Raw genomic sequence first — 22681 nt, 5'->3', positions numbered from 1 at the left:
CAGGCGCTTACAGGAGAAGCAGCAGCAGGAAGGGGGTAGGTACATGTGTGTTTGTTGTGTGTCACCAGCATTTGTAAGTGCACAGTTGCATGGATACACTGCCAGGGTTTAAAGGTGCTGTGCAGATCCTGTTACCCACAGTATAGCGGTGCTCTCCTGCCTCCCTTCCCTTCCTTGCAATGTGTTCCCTGGTCTGTGTGTAGTCACTCCTTCACAAGGTTATCTAGGCTGGCACTTTATCCACGTGAACAATGCCTGTAGCATCATGTGTGGGGGTGGTGTGTAACAGGTTTTGGGACCTTGCCTGTGCCCTGGCCAGTTCAGTACTTGTGGGTTCCATGTCAGTTGGCACTGATGCTGAGTCCAGACATGGGAGTTAGTCTCTCAAGTGTCATGCCTTACAGCACGCATGTCCTATGTTGTGGCCTGTGACATGATGTGCATGAGTGTGCGATACGCATAGTGCAGGGATGGTGGCTTGTGTTGCAGTCATTCCCATTCAGGACCATGGAGTTGTGTGGCCACTACTGTCCCCTGGGGCATATTTTCCTAGGTGTCATGTGTGTCATCACAAAATGTGGACACTCTCAGTGTCTACAGCATAGGTTGTGTTCTGTGCCATTGTCCCCTGGCACCATGTATATTGACGTAAAATGTAGTACAAGTGTCCACTATACAGCCTGACCTGATTTTCCTTGTTCATACTCACGGTGGCCAGTGCCTGTGTGTCTTGTTACAATCATCTGATGATGACCATTTGTACATGATTATTTGGACAGGTGCACCTTGGGTATTTTGTGTCCAATCTTGCATTTATCCAGCCCATGTGTATTTCACCCAGACTAAGAGATGTAAGTGCTTCCTGTGTCTCAACAAATTGTCTCATGTAGGGGGTGGTTGGTGCGGGCAAAGCTTACATGTCAAAACCTGATATCTCCTTGCTAGGTCTGGCCAGTGTGTGATGTTTGTCTGGACATACACTCAAGGTGCAGTGAGCCAGTCATGGTGGGCATGTTTTCAGTATTACCTATGCAGCATGTGACTAAAGTTCATGGATATGGTCCCTGCTCATCCCTATTTTCGGCAACGCTGTGTGGTGCAGATGCAGTGCTGGATTGTCCCCAGAGCCTGGCTCCTCTGTCAAAATCCATTTCATGTCATTTGCTATTGTGTCATGCTCTCCATAGTTTTTCAGTGGCATGGTGGGTCAACCAACTGTGTGTTGCAGGGCCTACATATGTACCTTGTTTTGTAGATGTTACTCATCTTTCTTTTCAGGCTATGCACTGTGACCTTATGTAGATTGGACTCATGTGACATATGTATACAGGTGTATGATTAATTGCTGTCTCTTCACCTTGCCCACAGCATCGTCGGGGGACACGGAGGGAGACATGAGCACAGACGGAGCGGAGGGACCGAGCACCAGTGCAGCGGTGACATCTTGGCTGGCACATCGAGTGGAACTGAGGCGGAGGGGAGTGAGGCCGAGGACCTGTCCACTGCCACTACAGAATATGAAGCTGACGGGTCCGAGGATGATCTCTCCGAGTGGGCGGAGGCTGCACCAGCAGCTGACAGCGGCACAACATCTCTCCCCGCCCCCTCCATTGCCATCAGCCGCCTCCCACTTGCTCGTGTCCCTTCCCAGCGTGCCCAGTCACCACATGTCTCCTTCCTGCCAGGCACCGCACCCCCTGCCCCGGTCTCCACTGCTGCCGCCAATGCAGAGTCTGTGGACATCCAGCAGCAGTTGCAGGTTGGTCAGGCTGCGATGCTTAATGTCCTCCATGGCCACAGCCAAGTGCTGAACAACATGGAGGCATACTTGGAGGGCATTTTCTCATCGCAGGCTGACCAACGCAACTTGCTGAGGTCCATTGACTCGACACTGACTGCAGCAGTGGGTCTCCTGCAGCGCTTCGTCCAACCCCCTACCCCTGACCCATCCACACTTCCCACTCCCATGCCTGTCCCACGTACACCCAGACATCAGCATGCACCCACCACAACAGACACAGGCACCACACCAGCAGGGAAGGTAAAATGCACACCTCCTGGCACGCACACACAGGGTGAAGTAGGCACACCCACTGGGTCGGGGGGCAAACGTAAGACACGCAGCCAGAGTGGGAGTCCGCATTCCACAAAATCCACTCCCTCCAAATCCCCTCCCCTCAGCTCTCCTGGCCACAAATCCAGCAAAGACTCCTTCATGGCCGCTCTGTCCCTGAGCCCCACAGTGACACCACCCCGCAAGCGGTCAAAGGAGTCCCCGGTCAGGGTGGTTGAGTCCCCCCCTGTCCACACCCTCCCCCAGTGGCGCTGCAACCCATCCCTCCGACCCCCCCCCTCCTCGGGGCCTGTGGTTCCTTCGGGTGCAGGGGAGTCGCTGGAGGACCTTGCTAAGGTGTGCAGCGCCATCCTGGCCTCCGCCTTTGGTGCTGCCCCACCCCCTGTGGTGGAGTCCTCCGTCCCTGCACCCACGACACCTACCCTTCGCCCTCATGTCCCTGCGGTGCCTGGTCCTTCCCCCCCACATGATGCCCCCCCCCTGTGGAAGACAAAGGAGTCTGACTGTGCAGGCAAGCTAGGGGACACGCGTCCCACTGTGTCCCCCACCTGGATTTGAACTTTGGATTGCCCTATGGGCATTGTACATTTTGAACTTTGTGGTGACCAAATATTAATATATGATTAGCACAGTATATCTAAAACCAGTCCGCTTAATTTTAGCCTAACCAATAGTCCGAAACTCCTGTTAGGCCTAATGTGATAAAAGGGCCGGGAGCAGAACGACGGCCATTTTGGTTTGAGGCTCCCTCGTTGTTCGGTCACATGGTCTTTTCTGTCCACCATTTACCCTTAGTTTATCATGCTCTGGTTAGGATGAAGTAATCGAGTTAAATATATAGTTAAGCCCAGTGTATCTAATATGTCTAATCAATATGAAGTCGCAGTTTGTTATTCATGTGCTGCAACCCACTGAGCTATCTTTGTAATGTGCAAGCTTCAGGTGTATAGAATTGTTTCTGTAATGTGGAAGCTTCTATCTTATTCTTGCCTTCTCAGTAAGAGACTTGTTATGCTACATTGCTTTCCTCCAGCTAAGTCTATAATATGGATGTTTCTGTATGTTTCTGTTATAAGAAATAGAAGCTTGTTAATGGCAGAGAAGACCTCTGATGCAGACATTTGTTCTGTAGCTCCGTGCATGGCACAATCCCCCTCCCTCTTGGAGTGTGATTTACTAAGAGCAGCTGAAAGTAAACGGTCTGAGGCCCCAAGGCCGAGTTGTGAGATAAGCACATTCCTGTGCCTGAGCTGAGCTAATTATATGCGCCAAATATGGGTCTTCCTCTCTTCCGAGCCAACTTGTAGATTTCCATGTGCTGACTTCATGTATTCACTGAAAGTATATCTGTCTGGTTTTGACTGTAATTCTTCAGTCTTCCTCGGCGCACCTGATGGGTGAGGGTCGATGAGGCTCCTCTATATAGAGTTCTGTCTGGCCAATAAACGCTTGAACCTTCTACGTTGCCAACTGCTCATTATTTGACTTACATTGCAGGCCACTGGTAAGTGTGGACCTTGAGACTAAATTTTGGATACAACAGTTGGCGACCACGAAGGGACCCCGTGATAGGGCCTTCTAGTCACCCTTCACCGGGGTTCTACGAGCTTAACTCAGGAGCTGACCGTGTTGGTTTTGAGAAGTTGGCGGCGGAGAACGGACATTCGTACCTGGGTGCACCCGGTGAGTAATTTGTTTGTTTGAAGCATGCGCTGTTGAGCAGTGCATTTGTTTGAAGCACGCGCTGGAGAGCGGTGCATTGACTTTGAGGCACGCGCCGGAGAGCGGTGTGCATTTTGTTTGATTTGAAGCACTCATTGTGAACGGTGCATTTTGAAGCACTAGGTGCATTTTGTTAGAAACACGTGCTGTTGAGCGGTGCATTTGGAACAGTTAACTGCATTTGATCATTTGGAACAGTTAACTGCATTTGATTTGAGGGGTCATGAGGACCCTAGGAGAATTACGGCGGTCCTGCAGGATGGTCCATTAGGGACTGACTGTAGGGACTCCGCGGATCTTTTGTGATTTGGAGACACTGATCAGACGCCTAGTTGTTACCTGTGTGTAACACATGGCCGGATTGCACTCGGAAAAGCCTGTGGCTGTATCTGGGTAGCCATGAGACATATCTGAGGTGCGGCTTGGACCACATCAGAACAGTCTCAGTGGTGAACCAGGGAGGCAATGGGATGGTCCGTAGTCCAGTTCGTGGTTACCCCTGTCTGACAGCCTCTTGCCAGTCTGTTGGAAGACTGCTTGTTGTGATTTTGTCGGTCCTTTTGAATAATTCTCCACGAACGGGAGTCGACGGGCTCTGTTCGTTTGTTTGGATGCATCAAGTTTGGATGGGTTGAACTGCAGAAAACGTTGTGTACACCTATTTTGCATTTTTGGTTAAAGCGCCGGCTATTTTTTGGGAAAATGTGTGTGAGTGGCGAATATATGCCTGCAGAAAAAAAACATGGCCATGTAAATGCGAGATTGTATGTTGGTAGGATTGCTCAGTTGGATGTAAGTAAGCTATTAGTGAATAAGAATATTGTGGTATGCTCAATTGTGTTTTGGAGGTTGCTAGCGCTGGAAAAAGCGTGTGATTGAATGACTGTGAATATGTGAAAAGAATTCTGAGAAGTGAGATTGTTGAGGAGTAAGTTTAATTTTGGTCTCATCACCGTCAATGCGTCGCAAAAGGAAATTGAGAGGGGTGTAGCTAGAGAAAGAGCAACCCCTGTGATTTGATGACACCCCTAATGTACAAAGTATTAATGTAAAATAATTAGTGAAAAGTTTAGCTTGAGAAAAATTGTGGGTATTTCGAATTTGCAAATTGTTCATGAATATAGGTTTGTGTTCTTGGTGGTTCAGTGAGTCAATGTGCTGGGTCCAGACGGTTGTAGGTCCTGATTCACGCTGAACATGCAGAGACTATTTGCTCTGTACTAGTAAGTTATGTGCTGTACATTATTCATAGTGAGCGTTTTTTCTAAACTGAGATTGGAAAAATAAGATTATGACCCCCTGAAAACAAATTGTATATAAAAAAGGATTTTTCAAAAGGGCGAATTATTGCAGTTTATATGGAATTGGGAAGACTTTTTGTCTTTGACAGCTTCAGAGTGAGGAGAAGGTGGGGGCTAAAGAGCGCAGAATGCCGGGAGGTGAAATCACTGCTCAGAAAGCTTCTCTGACATAGAATCTGTGTAATGCCCGCAGCCGGGGAGCCTTGGAAGGAGGGGGGCCGGGAGTAGATAGAGAACAGATGGCTAGCAGCCCAGGCTCAAACCAGCACTGAGGGGCTATTTTTAGCTTCTCTGATAAGACAGGGCAGCTGAGAAACGAAACTCCAGAAGCCTCCCTTTGTTCTATTCTGTGCAAGACCAGTGCCCAAGGAAATGTCTATGGAAGACTGCTGTCTTTATTTCTTGCATTGATTCTAGACAAAAAAAAGTAAAATGATGCTCTTGCTTGAAATTTTGAGGGCTATATGCCTATTTAAAAACGATTTTTCTAATTCAGACAATTCACAGTGGAAATTGTGGCCCAAAGCTGTCACCACCTAACTGGTAAAATGATAATAGTTAAGTAATGGGAATTTATTTTTGTGCATTATGTTTTGTCTTTTGATTAAAAGTTATAAGTGTTATTTTGTCTGTTATGGGACATGTTTTTCTTTTGTGTGTGCTGTAGTTCTCTCTTCTGTCCACAGATTGTTCATGGATTGTTCTGGGTGGTTTTAAGGCTGACAAGACACGTGAGTTGGATTGGTAAAGTGATCAAAAGTTTATAACTATGTAAGGAAACATGAGATATGCGCCGTCAAATAGGAAATCAGGGTACATTGTATTGAAATAAACATATTTTTGTCATAACACCTTTTCAAAAAAGAAATGTTCGTGTGTTTTTCATTTTTTATTCTTGCTGATCCTGTGTTGTCAGAAACGACACAGTCAGTTCATCTGACAGCTGGCCATCATTAAGATGACCTGCTGTCAGATGGGGGTGTGAGTAGGGCAGAAAAATCAGTTATTAATTTTTAGCCTGACAAATTAAGCAGGCCAGAATGTTCGGCTCTGAGCTGTAGGTACAGTAATTGCGCATCACTGCTCATTTATATATGCTATTGTAGTGTGTCTATGCTTTCTGTGCTTGGTATACTGATGGCTTGGCATATCTAATTTTTATTTTATATATGTTTTGTTTTTGTGTCGTATTGACAAATTCTGTTTTAACAGTAATACAAGTTCTCCTGTGCGTAACAGAGATGGTCGCAGCGCTTGGCTGGAACTTGTTCACAATTACTAAATTCCACAGACATGATATTATCATTATCATGCTGTCAAAATAGTAGACAAACACGTTATCAGTGTATGTCTAATTGGTATTGGAAATGAATAAAACAAAAAGGTTATGTAAGACTAAAATATGTGTCACATGACTGCCCTTCTCTTATAGACAGGTAGCCTTGGTCATATGTTTCCAGATTGGACATTATGGAACCATTTTGATCTGTACATTCTGGTCTCAGAATGATTATCGAGACACGAAAGGTGGCACAATTAAGCATAAAACGCTTTGGGTTCGAGTGGCAGACTTTAAAGAACGTCTCCCACTCGTGAATGTAATTCACACTCTTGGTCACCAAAGACTTGGTGTCCATGCTGTCGGCAACGGCTTGGCTGACGAGGCAGCAAAAACAGCAGTGGCTACATACTTAGTGGCAGCGGTAACCAGATCAAAGAGTAAGATTGATGATGACATCTTGGCAGCTATTGCTGCTACAGAAAAGGGAGGCGATTACCCGAAGGGTTTTCCTTCTCGTTACATTTACCATTTAAGTCCTGATAATGTCCCATTAGTGAGGATTAACGACGTTGGTGACAGAATTATTCCCAACGCGGACTGCAGACCCGCACTGATTCTGGCTGCTCATGAGGGGTTGGCGTCAGCCCACGCCGGAGTGTCAGCCACTATATCTCTGCTACAACAACGTTACTGGTGGTTCGGTTTATATAAACAAGCGCGCGCTTATGTTCTCGATTGTGACATTTGCCAACAGATTAAACCTTCTACTGTTGCGCGCCCATCACAAACACAATTGTACATATCCAATAAACCATTTGGTTGTGTTTATTTGGATCACTGCGGTCCTTTTTCTTCTGATACTGCGTACAAGTACATCTTGGTTGCAGTGGATTCGTGCACACGTTTTCTGTGGGTATGGCCACAAAGGAGTGCTGACTCGCGGACTGTCATCAGAGATTTGCGTGTCTTTGTGGGAACTTTTGCGTGTGGTACCTTCCATTCTGATCAGGGCCCTGCGTTTGCCTCTAAGGCTTACAAGGAGGCTATGAGAAATTTGGGGGTCCTAGTCAAATTTTCGTCCCCCTACCGACCTGATGGTAATAGTGTGGTGGAGCGAATGAACCGTGACTTAAAGCAATCATTGACAGCCCGTGTTTTGGGCACAGGCCGAAACTGGCTAGCCCATTTGTATAACGTCCAACGTGCACTTAATAATCTCCCTAGAAGGTCTCTGGGTGGGCGGACCCCGTACATGATGCTCTTCGGAATAAGAATGTTTGTACCAGACCTTGATGGTCTAGACATGGCGGCGTCGACCGCACCCTTTGACGTAGATGATCACTGTGCTGTTTTACAGACTCTGCAAGAAGCCAGAGACACTCTATCGAAGGAACACATGCCCTCCACATCTGAAGCTGAAGTTCAGATTCCGGTAGTCGGCTGGCTACCCCGAGTTGGTGATCTGGTCCGTGAGAAGGTGGAGAACAAGAAGGAGTTCGGCCCCTCTTATCGTGCACCAGTTCCAGTGCTTGGAGTGCAGGGTACAAGAACAGTCGTTTTACCTCCACTTCCTGGTCGCAAAGAAAACAGGTACATCTCTATTGACAATGTCAAACTTCAGCGAGTGGCCGATACTTCTTAGTGTGACTCCAGCAGTTTCATGCCAGACGCTGCAAAGAAATTCAATGTTGACTCTTGCTTCTAACACCTTGCCTGATGTTGCCATCGAGATGCAATCGGTTACTGATCCCTTGTTGATACCATCGGCTGGTGGTTTGCCCGAAGAGACCGAAGACGAGCCTTCCTGCGAGAAGTCTCCTGATGCTCCTGTGATGTGATTTCACTAAGCTGATCTTTGAGGTATGGGGTCCCCTATTCAAGCCTAAGAGACCTTCTATTAGCATAATAATAATATTAGCTTCTTAGTAAAGGCGCACCTAACGTTTGGTCTATGAGTTGAAACGCCTTAGTAGTGCTTACATTTAGTCCACAGCACCCTCATTCTTGTTTCCGGATAACAAGTCTGACGGATTTCAAACCTACCTAGTTCTATTGATATAGGTTCCTTCAAGCTTGATTATTAAAAAGGTTATTGAACCCTTGTGCTACTGAATACTTGAAGTGTAGCTTGTCCTTATGGCAATTAATATTGCGGCGCATAGCCGTGCGGCCCTGAAACGTCACTTGACGCAGTATGGGGTGCCGGACGCGGGCATGGACGTCATCTTTGTGGTGGGAGCCGATGCGGCTCACCCCTTTGAGTTGTTTTACTCTTGGGTGACGATTCCGGCAGTCAGTGGTAATGATAATACATTTCATTCTTACACTGCCACTGCCGTGCCTGCTGCCTATGCGCCTTATAGGACACAGGAGATACCAATATCTGCTTGGCAACATCAGATTTGGTTTAATGGCGCCCTCCCCCATGTGGTTATACCGCCAAGAATGGGCCCTTTATCAATTGCGGGGGCCACTTGGCCGGTACTAGCCGGATTTACGCCTCATCCCCGTTACCTCACGGTGACGGTGGATGAATTGCGTGTACTACACACTGCCCTTATAACAGTATATAGGGCGTTAGTGCAGTATGTGTCGCGCACTGTACAGGCGGGGGCGCCTGTTAGTGCGGGACAACCTAGTGATCGTCACGCGGTGGTCATTAGTCCTGTTATGGTCAATTCTGTTGTGGGCAAGCGCCCCCTCACAAGGGATGATTATCCTTTTTGGCTTGCTGAAAAATTTGACCAAATAGAGGCGGTTTATCGGCATACAACTCCTGTGGAGAAACACAGGATCCTCACCATTAGTTTGCCTAAAGACTTAGTTCCCCATATAGATGACTGTGTATCCTGGGGTAAGATTTTTGCTGCGACGTACGCGCAGTGCTTCGGCACTCCGTCTATGTTACAGCTGCCCTCCATCATTAAACAGGTTCAAGAGGACCATGGAGCGGAGTCTGCGATAGAATTGGGGATGCGGCTCCTCGGAGATTTTGGCCTGGTGGCTACCATGATAATGGGAAACCTTAAGGGTGATGCGTTGCACTTTCAGGTTCGTAATGAACTGAAGAAGGTTGCTGAAGAGGACAAGCCGCAGGAATTTGCTAAAATAATCGCAGAAGCATATCGTGATTTGGGTCGTAGCTCTTTAGGAGTTAAGCCTGTGATCAAGAATACCGATTCTAAGCAGCAGGGTAAGGCAGGAACTTCTGGTAAGGATGAACGACCCTTTTTTCCAAAACAAAAGTGGCCGTTTAAACAACAGGGCAAGCAGCAGCAGAAACAGGGCTCTCGGCCTGCCTCTCCCGTACAGTCAAGTAGTGAACGCACTTATGATCTGCGAGATCGTGCTACTATTAAGTCTCCTGATAGATTTCAGGTTTCTGAACCGCGTTCTCCTCGTTCTTCACAGGAAACATCGGCTACACAGTCTGGTGGCGGAGGAGGTGGCAAAGGTCGGGGTGCTCCACAACAGCGTGACCAACCCCGACAGACTGAGGGTAAAGGCAAGCAGGACGAGTTTGCTCGACAAAGACCCCCGTTTCAGAAGAAGAAAGTGGCGGCTCTGACGGCAACATATGCCTCAGATAGTGCGGACACAGCTTCGGAACCGGACATGGGCGCTGACGCTACTAGACAGCGCAGCGGAAATTACCATAGTCCGTCAAGCTCTGCGTCCATTTCTGGCGGCGACAGCAACTGATGTATTGGTTACTGTTGAAACAGCTGACACCAGAGTGGCTCCCCCTGATAGACTTTATGAAATAGTCTTATTAATAGAGGGTGACATACAACGTACTATAAAAGGGATTTTTTGGGATAATCTGACCACCACCTATGATATCCTCCTAGCGGAGGCAGATTGGCCCCCGGCCTTCATTTTGGACGCTCCTAGAGGGGAGGAGAAAATCCTCCCGTCCTTTGCGCACACGGTGCCTAAGGACCAAGCTGAAATGTACGCTGGTGAGTGGGCGCTGGCGCTTGCGCCAGCGGTATATCGTACTCAGGTGGGTTGGGACCGGTTGTCCCCCTGCCATGAGATTCCATTGCGGTCTATGCCCCAGCCTCAGCCCCAATATCCCATGCGTCGTGAAGCTAGACCCCACGTCGCGGCGATCCTTGAACAATTGGAATATCAGGGTGTAATTGAAACATGTGTGTCCCCTATGAATAACCCTTTGTTCACTGTGACGAAGCCTGACGGCTCGTACCGTTTAGTTTTGGATTACCGGCACCTAAACTCCCATTGCCGGACCTGCGCGGTACAAAATACACATAGCTCGGCTCTAGTCGACAGTCTCGTGCGTAAACGATTTAAAACGACACTTGACATTTCCAATGGCTTTTTTAGCCATAACCTGTCCACACTGAGTAGCCAGTGGACAGCGTTTACTTCGGGCGGTAAACAAAAACAGTTTACGAGATTAGCCATGGGCTACAAAAATAGCCCTGGCGTCTTTTCCGCTCGCGTGGTTTCCCTCTTAGAAAGAATAGACCCCGAGGCATACTCCTATGTTGACGATATCTACCTCACGGATGACGAGCTGTTGCCGCATCTGTCTCGAGTCGACAATATTGTAGTGAGTTTTGCTGACTATGGCTACAAATTCAATTTTGCGAAGTCTCACATCGCGGAATATACAGTGTTGTTTTTGGGCTACGAGCTCAATAATGAAGGAAAGGGGTTAGCTCCCCACTTTCTGGAGAAGTGCGCATGCTTGAGTGCGCCAACGACACTAAAGAAATTACAATCTCTACTGGGCTTTCTGAATTTCGGCCGTACGTACATTCCTGATTATGCCCAGCGTATCAAGCCGCTTTACGCCTTGGTACAACCCACATTTTCGAAGTCTAGCTGGCAGCTGGAACATTCTAAAATTTTACAGTCTTTACAGGCTGACCTTCTTGCTTCACAATATTTGCTGACACGTGATAACCGCACCAACCTGGTAATAAGAATAGTGCCAGGCGCCGTGGGTTTCACGTATTTGACGTTTAATGAGGGCGATACAGTCCCCATTGCGTACAAATCCCACTTGTACACCTCTGCTGAATTACGTTTTTCCGCGGTCGAAAAAGTTCTGACTGCTGTCCAGATGGCGATCCTTAAAGAACGCGCACTGTCACATGGGAAACAGATTCTGGTTGTAACACCCTATCACGCCTTAGAAGCGGTGACAAAGGCAAGTGTACCAAATTCTAAAGCTTTGCATCCTCGGTGGATACAATGGGCCACAACACTGACGTCGCCAGACGTCACCTACATCTTTGATGCCTCATTACAGACTCAAGAGTTCTTGCAGTATGACTTCGTTCATCCAGCTCCTCTGTCTTTGCGCCCGCTCGAAGAATACCATTGTGTCATATACACTGACGGGTCTGCGCAGCCCGCAATTGGATCAAAGCACGCCTACTCAGCGGCTTGCGCAATTGTCGTAGGTACTTTCGTAAATGGTGAATTCCAATCTGATGCAGTGCATACGCAGTCATTGGGCGATTGTACCGCGCAATTGGCGGAGCTTCGGGCTCTAGTGCTTGCACTGGAGTTTGCTGATCCCCGAGTCACTACTGTAATAGTGAGTGATTCTTTTTACTGTGTCCAATCCTATAATGACAATTTACACTTCTGGTCTCAGAATGATTATCGAGACACGAAAGGTGGCACAATTAAGCATAAAACGCTTTGGGTTCGAGTGGCAGACTTTAAAGAACGTCTCCCACTCGTGAATGTAATTCACACTCTTGGTCACCAAAGACTTGGTGTCCATGCTGTCGGCAACGGCTTGGCTGACGAGGCAGCAAAAACAGCAGTGGCTACATACTTAGTGGCAGCGGTAACCAGATCAAAGAGTAAGATTGATGATGACATCTTGGCAGCTATTGCTGCTACAGAAAAGGGAGGCGATTACCCGAAGGGTTTTCCTTCTCGTTACATTTACCATTTAAGTCCTGATAATGTCCCATTAGTGAGGATTAACGACGTTGGTGACAGAATTATTCCCAACGCGGACTGCAGACCCGCACTGATTCTGGCTGCTCATGAGGGGTTGGCGTCAGCCCACGCCGGAGTGTCAGCCACTATATCTCTGCTACAACAACGTTACTGGTGGTTCGGTTTATATAAACAAGCGCGCGCTTATGTTCTCGATTGTGACATTTGCCAACAGATTAAACCTTCTACTGTTGCGCGCCCATCACAAACACAATTGTACATATCCAATAAACCATTTGGTTGTGTTTATTTGGATCACTGCGGTCCTTTTTCTTCTGATACTGCGTACAAGTACATCTTGGTTGCAGTGGATTCGTGCACACGTTTTCTGTGGGTATGGCCACAAAGGAGTGCTGACTCGCGGACTGTCATCAGAGATTTGCGTGTCTTTGTGGGAACTTTTGCGTGTGGTACCTTCCATTCTGATCAGGGCCCTGCGTTTGCCTCTAAGGCTTACAAGGAGGCTATGAGAAATTTGGGGGTCCTAGTCAAATTTTCGTCCCCCTACCGACCTGAGGGTAATAGTGTGGTGGAGCGAATGAACCGTGACTTAAAGCAATCATTGACAGCCCGTGTTTTGGGCACAGGCCGAAACTGGCTAGCACATTTGTATAACGTCCAACGTGCACTTAATAATCTCCCTAGAAGGTCTCTGGGTGGGCGGACCCCGTACATGATGCTCTTCGGAATAAGAATGTTTGTACCAGACCTTGATGGTCTAGACATGGCGGCGTCGACCGCACCCTTTGACGTAGATGATCACTGTGCTGTTTTACAGACTCTGCAAGAAGCCAGAGACACTCTATCGAAGGAACACATGCCCTCCACATCTGAAGCTGAAGTTCAGATTCCGGTAGTCGGCTGGCTACCCCGAGTTGGTGATCTGGTCCGTGAGAAGGTGGAGAACAAGAAGGAGTTCGGCCCCTCTTATCGTGCACCAGTTCCAGTGCTTGGAGTGCAGGGTACAAGAACAGTCGTTTTACCTCCACTTCCTGGTCGCAAAGAAAACAGGTACATCTCTATTGACAATGTCAAACTTCAGCGAGTGGCCGATACTTCTTAGTGTGACTCCAGCAGTTTCATGCCAGACGCTGCAAAGAAATTCAATGTTGACTCTTGCTTCTAACACCTTGCCTGATGTTGCCATCGAGATGCAATCGGTTACTGATCCCTTGTTGATACCATCGGCTGGTGGTTTGCCCGAAGAGACTGAGTATGCTTATCCTACACGTGGTCCCTCACCTGTTTTCCAATCTACGGCGCTTGGACAATCCCGTTTCTCCTTTGACACTAACTCATTGCCCTCAAGCCCCCCATCGAACATTGCAGTTTTTTTCAGCTGGTTTAAGAGACATTTTTTGATTGCCCCTTGGACATACATTTGGCTGTTGCTTTTCAGTGTTTTTTTGTTTATGTCCATTGGATTTGTAATAGTTTTTTTCCGTCTTGTGGATGGCCACTATCTGAGTGAGAGATCGACAATTAGACTTATCAATGGAACTTTGGCCCCCCACTCCTCGTCCCACATCATGAAGAGGGACCAGACTTTTGTGAATATTACTGCCTGGCCCGTCTTGGATGGAATCGCATGGGATGCTGTTAAATTCCAAATTCATGGGCCTACAGAGGTCATTAATGTACCTAATGTATTTCGTGTTTCTATGGGTGATGTGGTTAGGCAGAACATACGTTCTGATGATTGGGATGTACACGCCATTGAATCACTGTTTTCTGATTTGAAATATTATGCCGCTTTTGATGCTGAAGATTTATACGAAAATGCGGCTAATTATGCGGAACAGTATTGTTTTCAACATTATGGCAATCATTTCCTGCATAAAGCAAATACGTTTAGAAATTTTGTAAATTTTACCCAATGGGAACACTGTCCTACTGCCGAATTCGGAAGTTCACAAACACTGGTTAACAAGTATTCATATTTTACCGATTTCAGTGTTTCCAACCCGGCAGCGTTTTATTTTAAGGTGCTGCCTGAGTCTGCCGCAAAAGTTAGACTGACACACACGAAGCTACTTTATTCTAAGTCCTTCATGGACGAGTTGTCAATCAAAGGTTATGATGTATGGAAGGCTACTATTGATCTAAAGTCGGTTTGGGGTTCCAAGCCGTGGCAGGTACAGGGTACAGAGGCTTTACATCGTGCCTGTCTTATACCAAATCATATTTTATTTTTAAATTCATCCATCTTCCAAACCACCTGTTTCGGATTGGCTACTTCTAAACAATTAAAGTCACCTTCTGTGCCAGATCTGGGCGCTTATCCCAATTGGGATAACCACACAGATCTGTCCCGCGCTGCTTTGCAATCCTTAGTTTCAAATACATCTTTCAATATTTCGAAAGTTGATAGTGAGGGTTGGTTAATTTGGCAAAGCAGTTCAGATATCTGTCAACGACGTTTTCTGGGACTGAAACCGGGATATACTCAAGAACGTGTAGACCCTCGGTTTGAGTCGTCACATACTGTCACTACATACTCTGTGGGCAAGTTATGTCAATCTTGGCTGCGACATTCCACTTTGGCGTCTGTCAAGGATCACTTATCACAATTACATGACAGAATAGATTTGAATGATTTTGTTAAGGGTCCTGTGAGCGGCAGAACCAAAAGGTGGGCGTATGCTATTTACAACGAAGTCTGGAAGTTGTCACAGATTGAGGCGGCTTCCAGATTGAGAGCTATTGACCAAGCAAACATGGAGAAGGTTTTAGCCGTTATAGATAATAGCATTAGCACTCTCTCTTCTAGGATTTATACATTAGATAATATTGTTTCGTCAGTTGTTGATATTGTGCATGATGATATGTCTGTGTTATATCATGGTCAAAACCAGTTGCGTTCTGTTATGCAGTTTGCGTGGACATTGCAGACGTTAAAGGCAGGGAGGGTCCCTTGGGACTATTTGAACACTACATCGTTATTCCTTCCCTTTAACCTTACTGACAAGCAGCGCTTTATGTCCATGAAGGATGCTACATATTCATTGTTACATATTGAAAAATTAGAGCCATTGCCCTTCTCAGTAGCGGAGATCAATTCGGCTACGTGGCTAGCACACGGATTGATAACTCTCCCTTTTGCGCTTTTTAAGTTTACGTCTTGTATGAAACATTATGCTTTAGGTAGATATGAACCGCTAGGCACCGCTTTCATACACGAGGTTTGGTCCCTCCCCTTTACGTATAGATGTACTAGGGACGGAACTGAGGTTTATTTGAAAGGCGAGGAATGCACCACGTCACCAGACCATTCCTTGGTTTGTAGGCACATTCAATTACACGGCGCGTGCAATGTACAAGCCCCGAATTTGGCCTGCGTTCTGCGAGGTATCCCAGTGCCTATGATTACCTGGAATCGAAGGCCAGATAGAAACATCCAGCCGCCCATGCGGGGGTGGAAAGAGAACATTATTGCAGCAGACAACTTTCTGCGAGACAGTTACTATGTATGGGATTCCCACTAACATCCCACAGCAAGCTTCAGTATTCAAAATTAAATAACTACCGTTAGCAAGCAGCTTGAAAGAAGGGGTAATCATAGGCACTGGGATACCTCGCAGAACGCAGGCCAAATTCGGGGCTTGTACATTGCACGCGCCGTGTAATTGAATGTGCCTACAAACCAAGGAATGGTCTGGTGACGTGGTGCATTCCTCTCCTTTCAAATAAACCTCAGTTCCGTCCCTAGTACATCTATACGTAAAGGGGAGGGACCAAACCTCGTGTATGAAAGCGGTGCCTAGCCGTTCATATCTACCTAAAGCATAATGTTTCATACAAGACGTAAACTTAAAAAGCGCAAAAGGGAGAGTTATCAATCCGTGTGCTAGCCACGTAGCCGAATTGATCTCCGCTACTGAGAAGGGCAATGGCTCTAATTTTTCAATATGTAACAATGAATATGTAGCATCCTTCATGGACATAAAGCGCTGCTTGTCAGTAAGGTTAAAGGGAAGGAATAACGATGTAGTGTTCAAATAGTCCCAAGGGACCCTCCCTGCCTTTAACGTCTGCAATGTCCACGCAAACTGCATAACAGAACGCTGGGATTCTGCTGATACACAGAACTATGCGAAGAACCCCAGGACCTCAGTGAATTGTGGTGTACCAGAAACTCACCTCAGAACCCAGAACCCAGTATCCGGCTAGCATAAGTGTCCCATTAGTTATCCGAGATTTAGCTCGGCGGTCCCAATGTGTAGACAACCCAGAACAAGCGACTCAGTACATACTCAGGAATGGTGGGAATCGGAAATACCTGTTCGTATATTATTCTCACATCAGTCCACAACAATAATCAACAGAGACACGTTGTAAATAAAAGAGGTTTATTTTTATAGACCACGTGTCCTAAGATGCAGTACTTTTGCTAATACAAGCAGACAAATGATTAATATCAAAACCAGCAACATAGTTACAATACCATACAATATAAAAGTGGTGATCATATTATAATGTCAGTGGATACTACCACCTTCCCTTTACTAAGAAGCTAATATTATTATTATGCTAATAGAAGGTCTCTTAGGCTTGAATAGGGGACCCCATACCTCAAAGATCAGCTTAGTGAAATCACATCACAGGAGCATCAGGAGACTTCTCGCAGGAAGGCTCGTCTTCGGTCTGCCTAATAAACATGATGTCTGTGATACTAAAAGCACTAATTTTCAGGCATTTGCAGCTGCGCGTGTGTTATGGCTAAATAGTGGGCCGATCAACCTAGAGCGAAAAACATGCATTGTGTAATAACCCAGACTGTTTGTCACACCATGTACAGACCAAGGTCGCTGCGCAGAGCCTGGGATAGTAACAACAGATCGCGCTTGTGTGAAGCAAGTCTCGAGTCAACAGTTTGTTTTAAGAAATAACATGTAAACGCAGTGTCGTGTGCAAAAGCAAAAAGATGGCTTTCTAACATCTAACGTGGTTATGCTAACTTAACAATGCCTGTACGTATTCAGAGAGAACTCACTACACACCCCCTTGATCGAAGCACTATTTAGTAGGCAAGAAAAGAGAGAACGCAGAGTTCAGTTTCGTCAGAGCAGAACAAGGCGTAACCAATTCAAACGTTCAGAATGAGTTAAAGTCTGAAACGAAAAAATTGAAAAGCAACAGGGGAAACTGTGGTGTCCGGAAAAAAAATATAATCAATAAAAAAAAACTCAAAACAACCATCATGGAGAAAACAAAAAAGTAAATGCCGCGGCAGGGTGCTGTCCAGGAGCGACAGGTGCCAAGGACGATAGTTCAATCAATCCATGAATGTATAGGCAGCATATGTGGCAACCGCTTCCAACAAAAAATCATTTGCAGGGCCAGCGAAAGTCTCAGCCATCCAATCCATCAACGAGAAGGAACACACGTGTTCTTCAATCAGCGGAGCTTCCAGCACGATCAGAGGGCACCCGGAATGCACTTCCAAATAGCTCATAGCCAAGAAGTTGCAGGCAGCTGTAGAGATGTCCCAATTACCCAGGATCCCATGTGCTGCTCCACACGCCATTATCCGGACACCAGAACAGGTCAACTCGTGAGACACTAAGGGCCTCATTAGTCGATCGAAATCCGGCACCGGAGACACCAGGCTGGTCAAGCACAAATCCAAAGGCCATTCAAAGGGGCAATCCAGGCAGTGTAGCACAGGCTGTACGCAGGTGAAGTAGCAATACCGGAAGGACAATCCATACGCCAGGCTCAAAGTCGCCAACGGCAGAGTTCCATAAAAGTCAAGCATCCTATCCCGAAGAAGCTGCAGGCGGGACAGGTGCCCGAGTGGCACAGATGGAGCAGCCATTTCGTAGAATGAAAAGGAAAAGCAGCACACCTGCCGCTAGCGCCAGAAGTAGCGGAACACCTCCAAAGATGCTCGAGAACAGAGAATGAAAAAAGCCCGGAACCACACCAAAAATAGTTTGGAAAGAGGTCACGAGACCCGAGCCCACAAGTTTAAAAAAATGAGCCAGGCCGGTCGTGGACGAGGCATTGAAAATAGTTTGGATCAAAGAGCCGAAATGTAGGGGGAGGTCAGTATTCAGAAGCGCCTGTACCTCTGTGCGCGTATTAGCAACGTGAAGGTCGAATGTTTCACGAGAGGAAGTCAAAGACACCTCTTTTTGGGACAATAAGGCTCTTATTCTGCTCAACTGATTGAACTCTGCTTTCAAGGTTGGAATCGAAGGCCAGATAGAAACATCCAGCCGCCCATGCGGGGGTGGAAAGAGAACATTATTGCAGCAGACAACTTTCTGCGAGACAGTTACTATGTATGGGATTCCCACTAACATCCCACAGCAAGCTTCAGTATTCAAAATTAAATAACTACCGTTAGCAAGCAGCTTGAAAGAAGGGGTAATCATAGGCACTGGGATACCTCGCAGAACGCAGGCCAAATTCGGGGCTTGTACATTGCACGCGCCGTGTAATTGAATGTGCCTACAAACCAAGGAATGGTCTGGTGACGTGGTGCATTCCTCGCCTTTCAAATAAACCTCAGTTCCGTCCCTAGTACATCTATACGTAAAGGGGAGGGACCAAACCTCGTGTATGAAAGCGGTGCCTAGCGGTTCATATCTACCTAAAGCATAATGTTTCATACAAGACGTAAACTTAAAAAGCGCAAAAGGGAGAGTTATCAATCCGTGTGCTAGCCACGTAGCCGAATTGATCTCCGCTACTGAGAAGGGCAATGGCTCTAATTTTTCAATATGTAACAATGAATATGTAGCATCCTTCATGGACATAAAGCGCTGCTTGTCAGTAAGGTTAAAGGGAAGGAATAACGATGTAGTGTTCAAATAGTCCCAAGGGACCCTCCCTGCCTTTAACGTCTGCAATGTCCACGCAAACTGCATAACAGAACGCAACTGGTTTTGACCATGATATAACACAGACATATCATCATGCACAATATCAACAACTGACGAAACAATATTATCTAATGTATAAATCCTAGAAGAGAGAGTGCTAATGCTATTATCTATAACGGCTAAAACCTTCTCCATGTTTGCTTGGTCAATAGCTCTCAATCTGGAAGCCGCCTCAATCTGTGACAACTTCCAGACTTCGTTGTAAATAGCATACGCCCACCTTTTGGTTCTGCCGCTCACAGGACCCTTAACAAAATCATTCAAATCTATTCTGTCATGTAATTGTGATAAGTGATCCTTGACAGACGCCAAAGTGGAATGTCGCAGCCAAGATTGACATAACTTGCCCACAGAGTATGTAGTGACAGTATGTGACGACTCAAACCGAGGGTCTACACGTTCTTGAGTATATCCCGGTTTCAGTCCCAGAAAACGTCGTTGACAGATATCTGAACTGCTTTGCCAAATTAACCAACCCTCACTATCAACTTTCGAAATATTGAAAGATGTATTTGAAACTAAGGATTGCAAAGCAGCGCGGGACAGATCTGTGTGGTTATCCCAATTGGGATAAGCGCCCAGATCTGGCACAGAAGGTGACTTTAATTGTTTAGAAGTAGCCAATCCGAAACAGGTGGTTTGGAAGATGGATGAATTTAAAAATAAAATATGATTTGGTATAAGACAGGCACGATGTAAAGCCTCTGTACCCTGTACCTGCCACGGCTTGGAACCCCAAACCGACTTTAGATCAATAGTAGCCTTCCATACATCATAACCTTTGATTGACAACTCGTCCATGAAGGACTTAGAATAAAGTAGCTTCGTGTGTGTCAGTCTAACTTTTGCGGCAGACTCAGGCAGCACCTTAAAATAAAACGCTGCCGGGTTGGAAACACTGAAATCGGTAAAATATGAATACTTGTTAACCAGTGTTTGTGAACTTCCGAATTCGGGAGTAGGACAGTGTTCCCATTGGGTAAAATTTACAAAATTTCTAAACGTATTTGCTTTATGCAGGAAATGATTGCCATAATGTTGAAAACAATACTGTTCCGCATAATTAGCCGCATTTTCGTATAAATCTTCAGCATCAAAAGCGGCATAATATTTCAAATCAGAAAACAGTGATTCAATGGCGTGTACATCCCAATCATCAGAACGTATGTTCTGCCTAACCACATCACCCATAGAAACACGAAATACATTAGGTACATTAATGACCTCTGTAGGCCCATGAATTTGGAATTTAACAGCATCCCATGCGATTCCATCCAAGACGGGCCAGGCAGTAATATTCACAAAAGTCTGGTCCCTCTTCATGATGTGGGACGAGGAGTGGGGGGCCAAAGTTCCATTGATAAGTCTAATTGTCGATCTCTCACTCAGATAGTGGCCATCCACAAGACGGAAAAAAACTATTACAAATCCAATGGACATAAACAAAAAAACACTGAAAAGCAACAGCCAAATGTATGTCCAAGGGGCAATCAAAAAATGTCTCTTAAACCAGCTGAAAAAAACTGCAATGTTCGATGGGGGGCTTGAGGGCAATGAGTTAGTGTCAAAGGAGAAACGGGATTGTCCAAGCGCCGTAGATTGGAAAACAGGTGAGGGACCACGTGTAGGATAAGCATACTCAGTCTCTTCGGGCAAACCACCAGCCGATGGTATCAACAAGGGATCAGTAACCGATTGCATCTCGATGGCAACATCAGGCAAGGTGTTAGAAGCAAGAGTCAACATTGAATTTCTTTGCAGCGTCTGGCATGAAACTGCTGGAGTCACACTAAGAAGTATCGGCCACTCGCTGAAGTTTGACATTGTCAATAGAGATGTACCTGTTTTCTTTGCGACCAGGAAGTGGAGGTAAAACGACTGTTCTTGTACCCTGCACTCCAAGCACTGGAACTGGTGCACGATAAGAGGGGCCGAACTCCTTCTTGTTCTCCACCTTCTCACGGACCAGATCACCAACTCGGGGTAGCCAGCCGACTACCGGAATCTGAACTTCAGCTTCAGATGTGGAGGGCATGTGTTCCTTCGATAGAGTGTCTCTGGCTTCTTGCAGAGTCTGTAAAACAGCACAGTGATCATCTACGTCAAAGGGTGCGGTCGACGCCGCCATGTCTAGACCATCAAGGTCTGGTACAAACATTCTTATTCCGAAGAGCATCATGTACGGGGTCCGCCCACCCAGAGACCTTCTAGGGAGATTATTAAGTGCACGTTGGACGTTATACAAATGGGCTAGCCAGTTTCGGCCTGTGCCCAAAACACGGGCTGTCAATGATTGCTTTAAGTCACGGTTCATTCGCTCCACCACACTATTACCCTCAGGTCGGTAGGGGGACGAAAATTTGACTAGGACCCCCAAATTTCTCATAGCCTCCTTGTAAGCCTTAGAGGCAAACGCAGGGCCCTGATCAGAATGGAAGGTACCACACGCAAAAGTTCCCACAAAGACACGCAAATCTCTGATGACAGTCCGCGAGTCAGCACTCCTTTGTGGCCATACCCACAGAAAACGTGTGCACGAATCCACTGCAACCAAGATGTACTTGTACGCAGTATCAGAAGAAAAAGGACCGCAGTGATCCAAATAAACACAACCAAATGGTTTATTGGATATGTACAATTGTGTTTGTGATGGGCGCGCAACAGTAGAAGGTTTAATCTGTTGGCAAATGTCACAATCGAGAACATAAGCGCGCGCTTGTTTATATAAACCGAACCACCAGTAACGTTGTTGTAGCAGAGATATAGTGGCTGACACTCCGGCGTGGGCTGACGCCAACCCCTCATGAGCAGCCAGAATCAGTGCGGGTCTGCAGTCCGCGTTGGGAATAATTCTGTCACCAACGTCGTTAATCCTCACTAATGGGACATTATCAGGACTTAAATGGTAAATGTAACGAGAAGGAAAACCCTTCGGGTAATCGCCTCCCTTTTCTGTAGCAGCAATAGCTGCCAAGATGTCATCATCAATCTTACTCTTTGATCTGGTTACCGCTGCCACTAAGTATGTAGCCACTGCTGTTTTTGCTGCCTCGTCAGCCAAGCCGTTGCCGACAGCATGGACACCAAGTCTTTGGTGACCAAGAGTGTGAATTACATTCACGAGTGGGAGACGTTCTTTAAAGTCTGCCACTCGAACCCAAAGCGTTTTATGCTTAATTGTGCCACCTTTCGTGTCTCGATAATCATTCTGAGACCAGAAGTGTAAATTGTCATTATAGGATTGGACACAGTAAAAAGAATCACTCACTATTAGAGTAGTGACTCGGGGATCAGCAAACTCCAGTGCAAGCACTAGAGCCCGAAGCTCCGCCAATTGCGCGGTACAATCGCCCAATGACTGCGTATGCACTGCATCAGATTGGAATTCACCATTTACGAAAGTACCTACGACAATTGCGCA

General features: G+C 46.5%; 1 long non-coding RNA gene across 1 annotated transcript in view; it reads left to right on the top strand.

The window, feature by feature from the left end:
* Positions 1–3181: 3181 nt before the first annotated feature.
* LOC146810945 (uncharacterized) overlaps positions 3182–22681 on the top strand; it is a 43684-nt gene continuing 24184 nt past the window's right edge. Inside the window, exon 1 of the long non-coding RNA XR_014965756.1 lies at positions 3182–3757. This is a non-coding gene — a long non-coding RNA (uncharacterized LOC146810945). The remainder of the gene's footprint in view (positions 3758–22681) is intronic.

Source organism: Triturus cristatus, chromosome 7 (assembly GCF_964204655.1).
Source record: "Triturus cristatus chromosome 7, aTriCri1.1, whole genome shotgun sequence".
NCBI lineage: Eukaryota > Metazoa > Chordata > Amphibia > Caudata > Salamandridae > Triturus > Triturus cristatus.
Note: the sequence above shows the minus strand (reverse complement) of the source record. Positions and strands in the feature narration are given on the sequence as shown.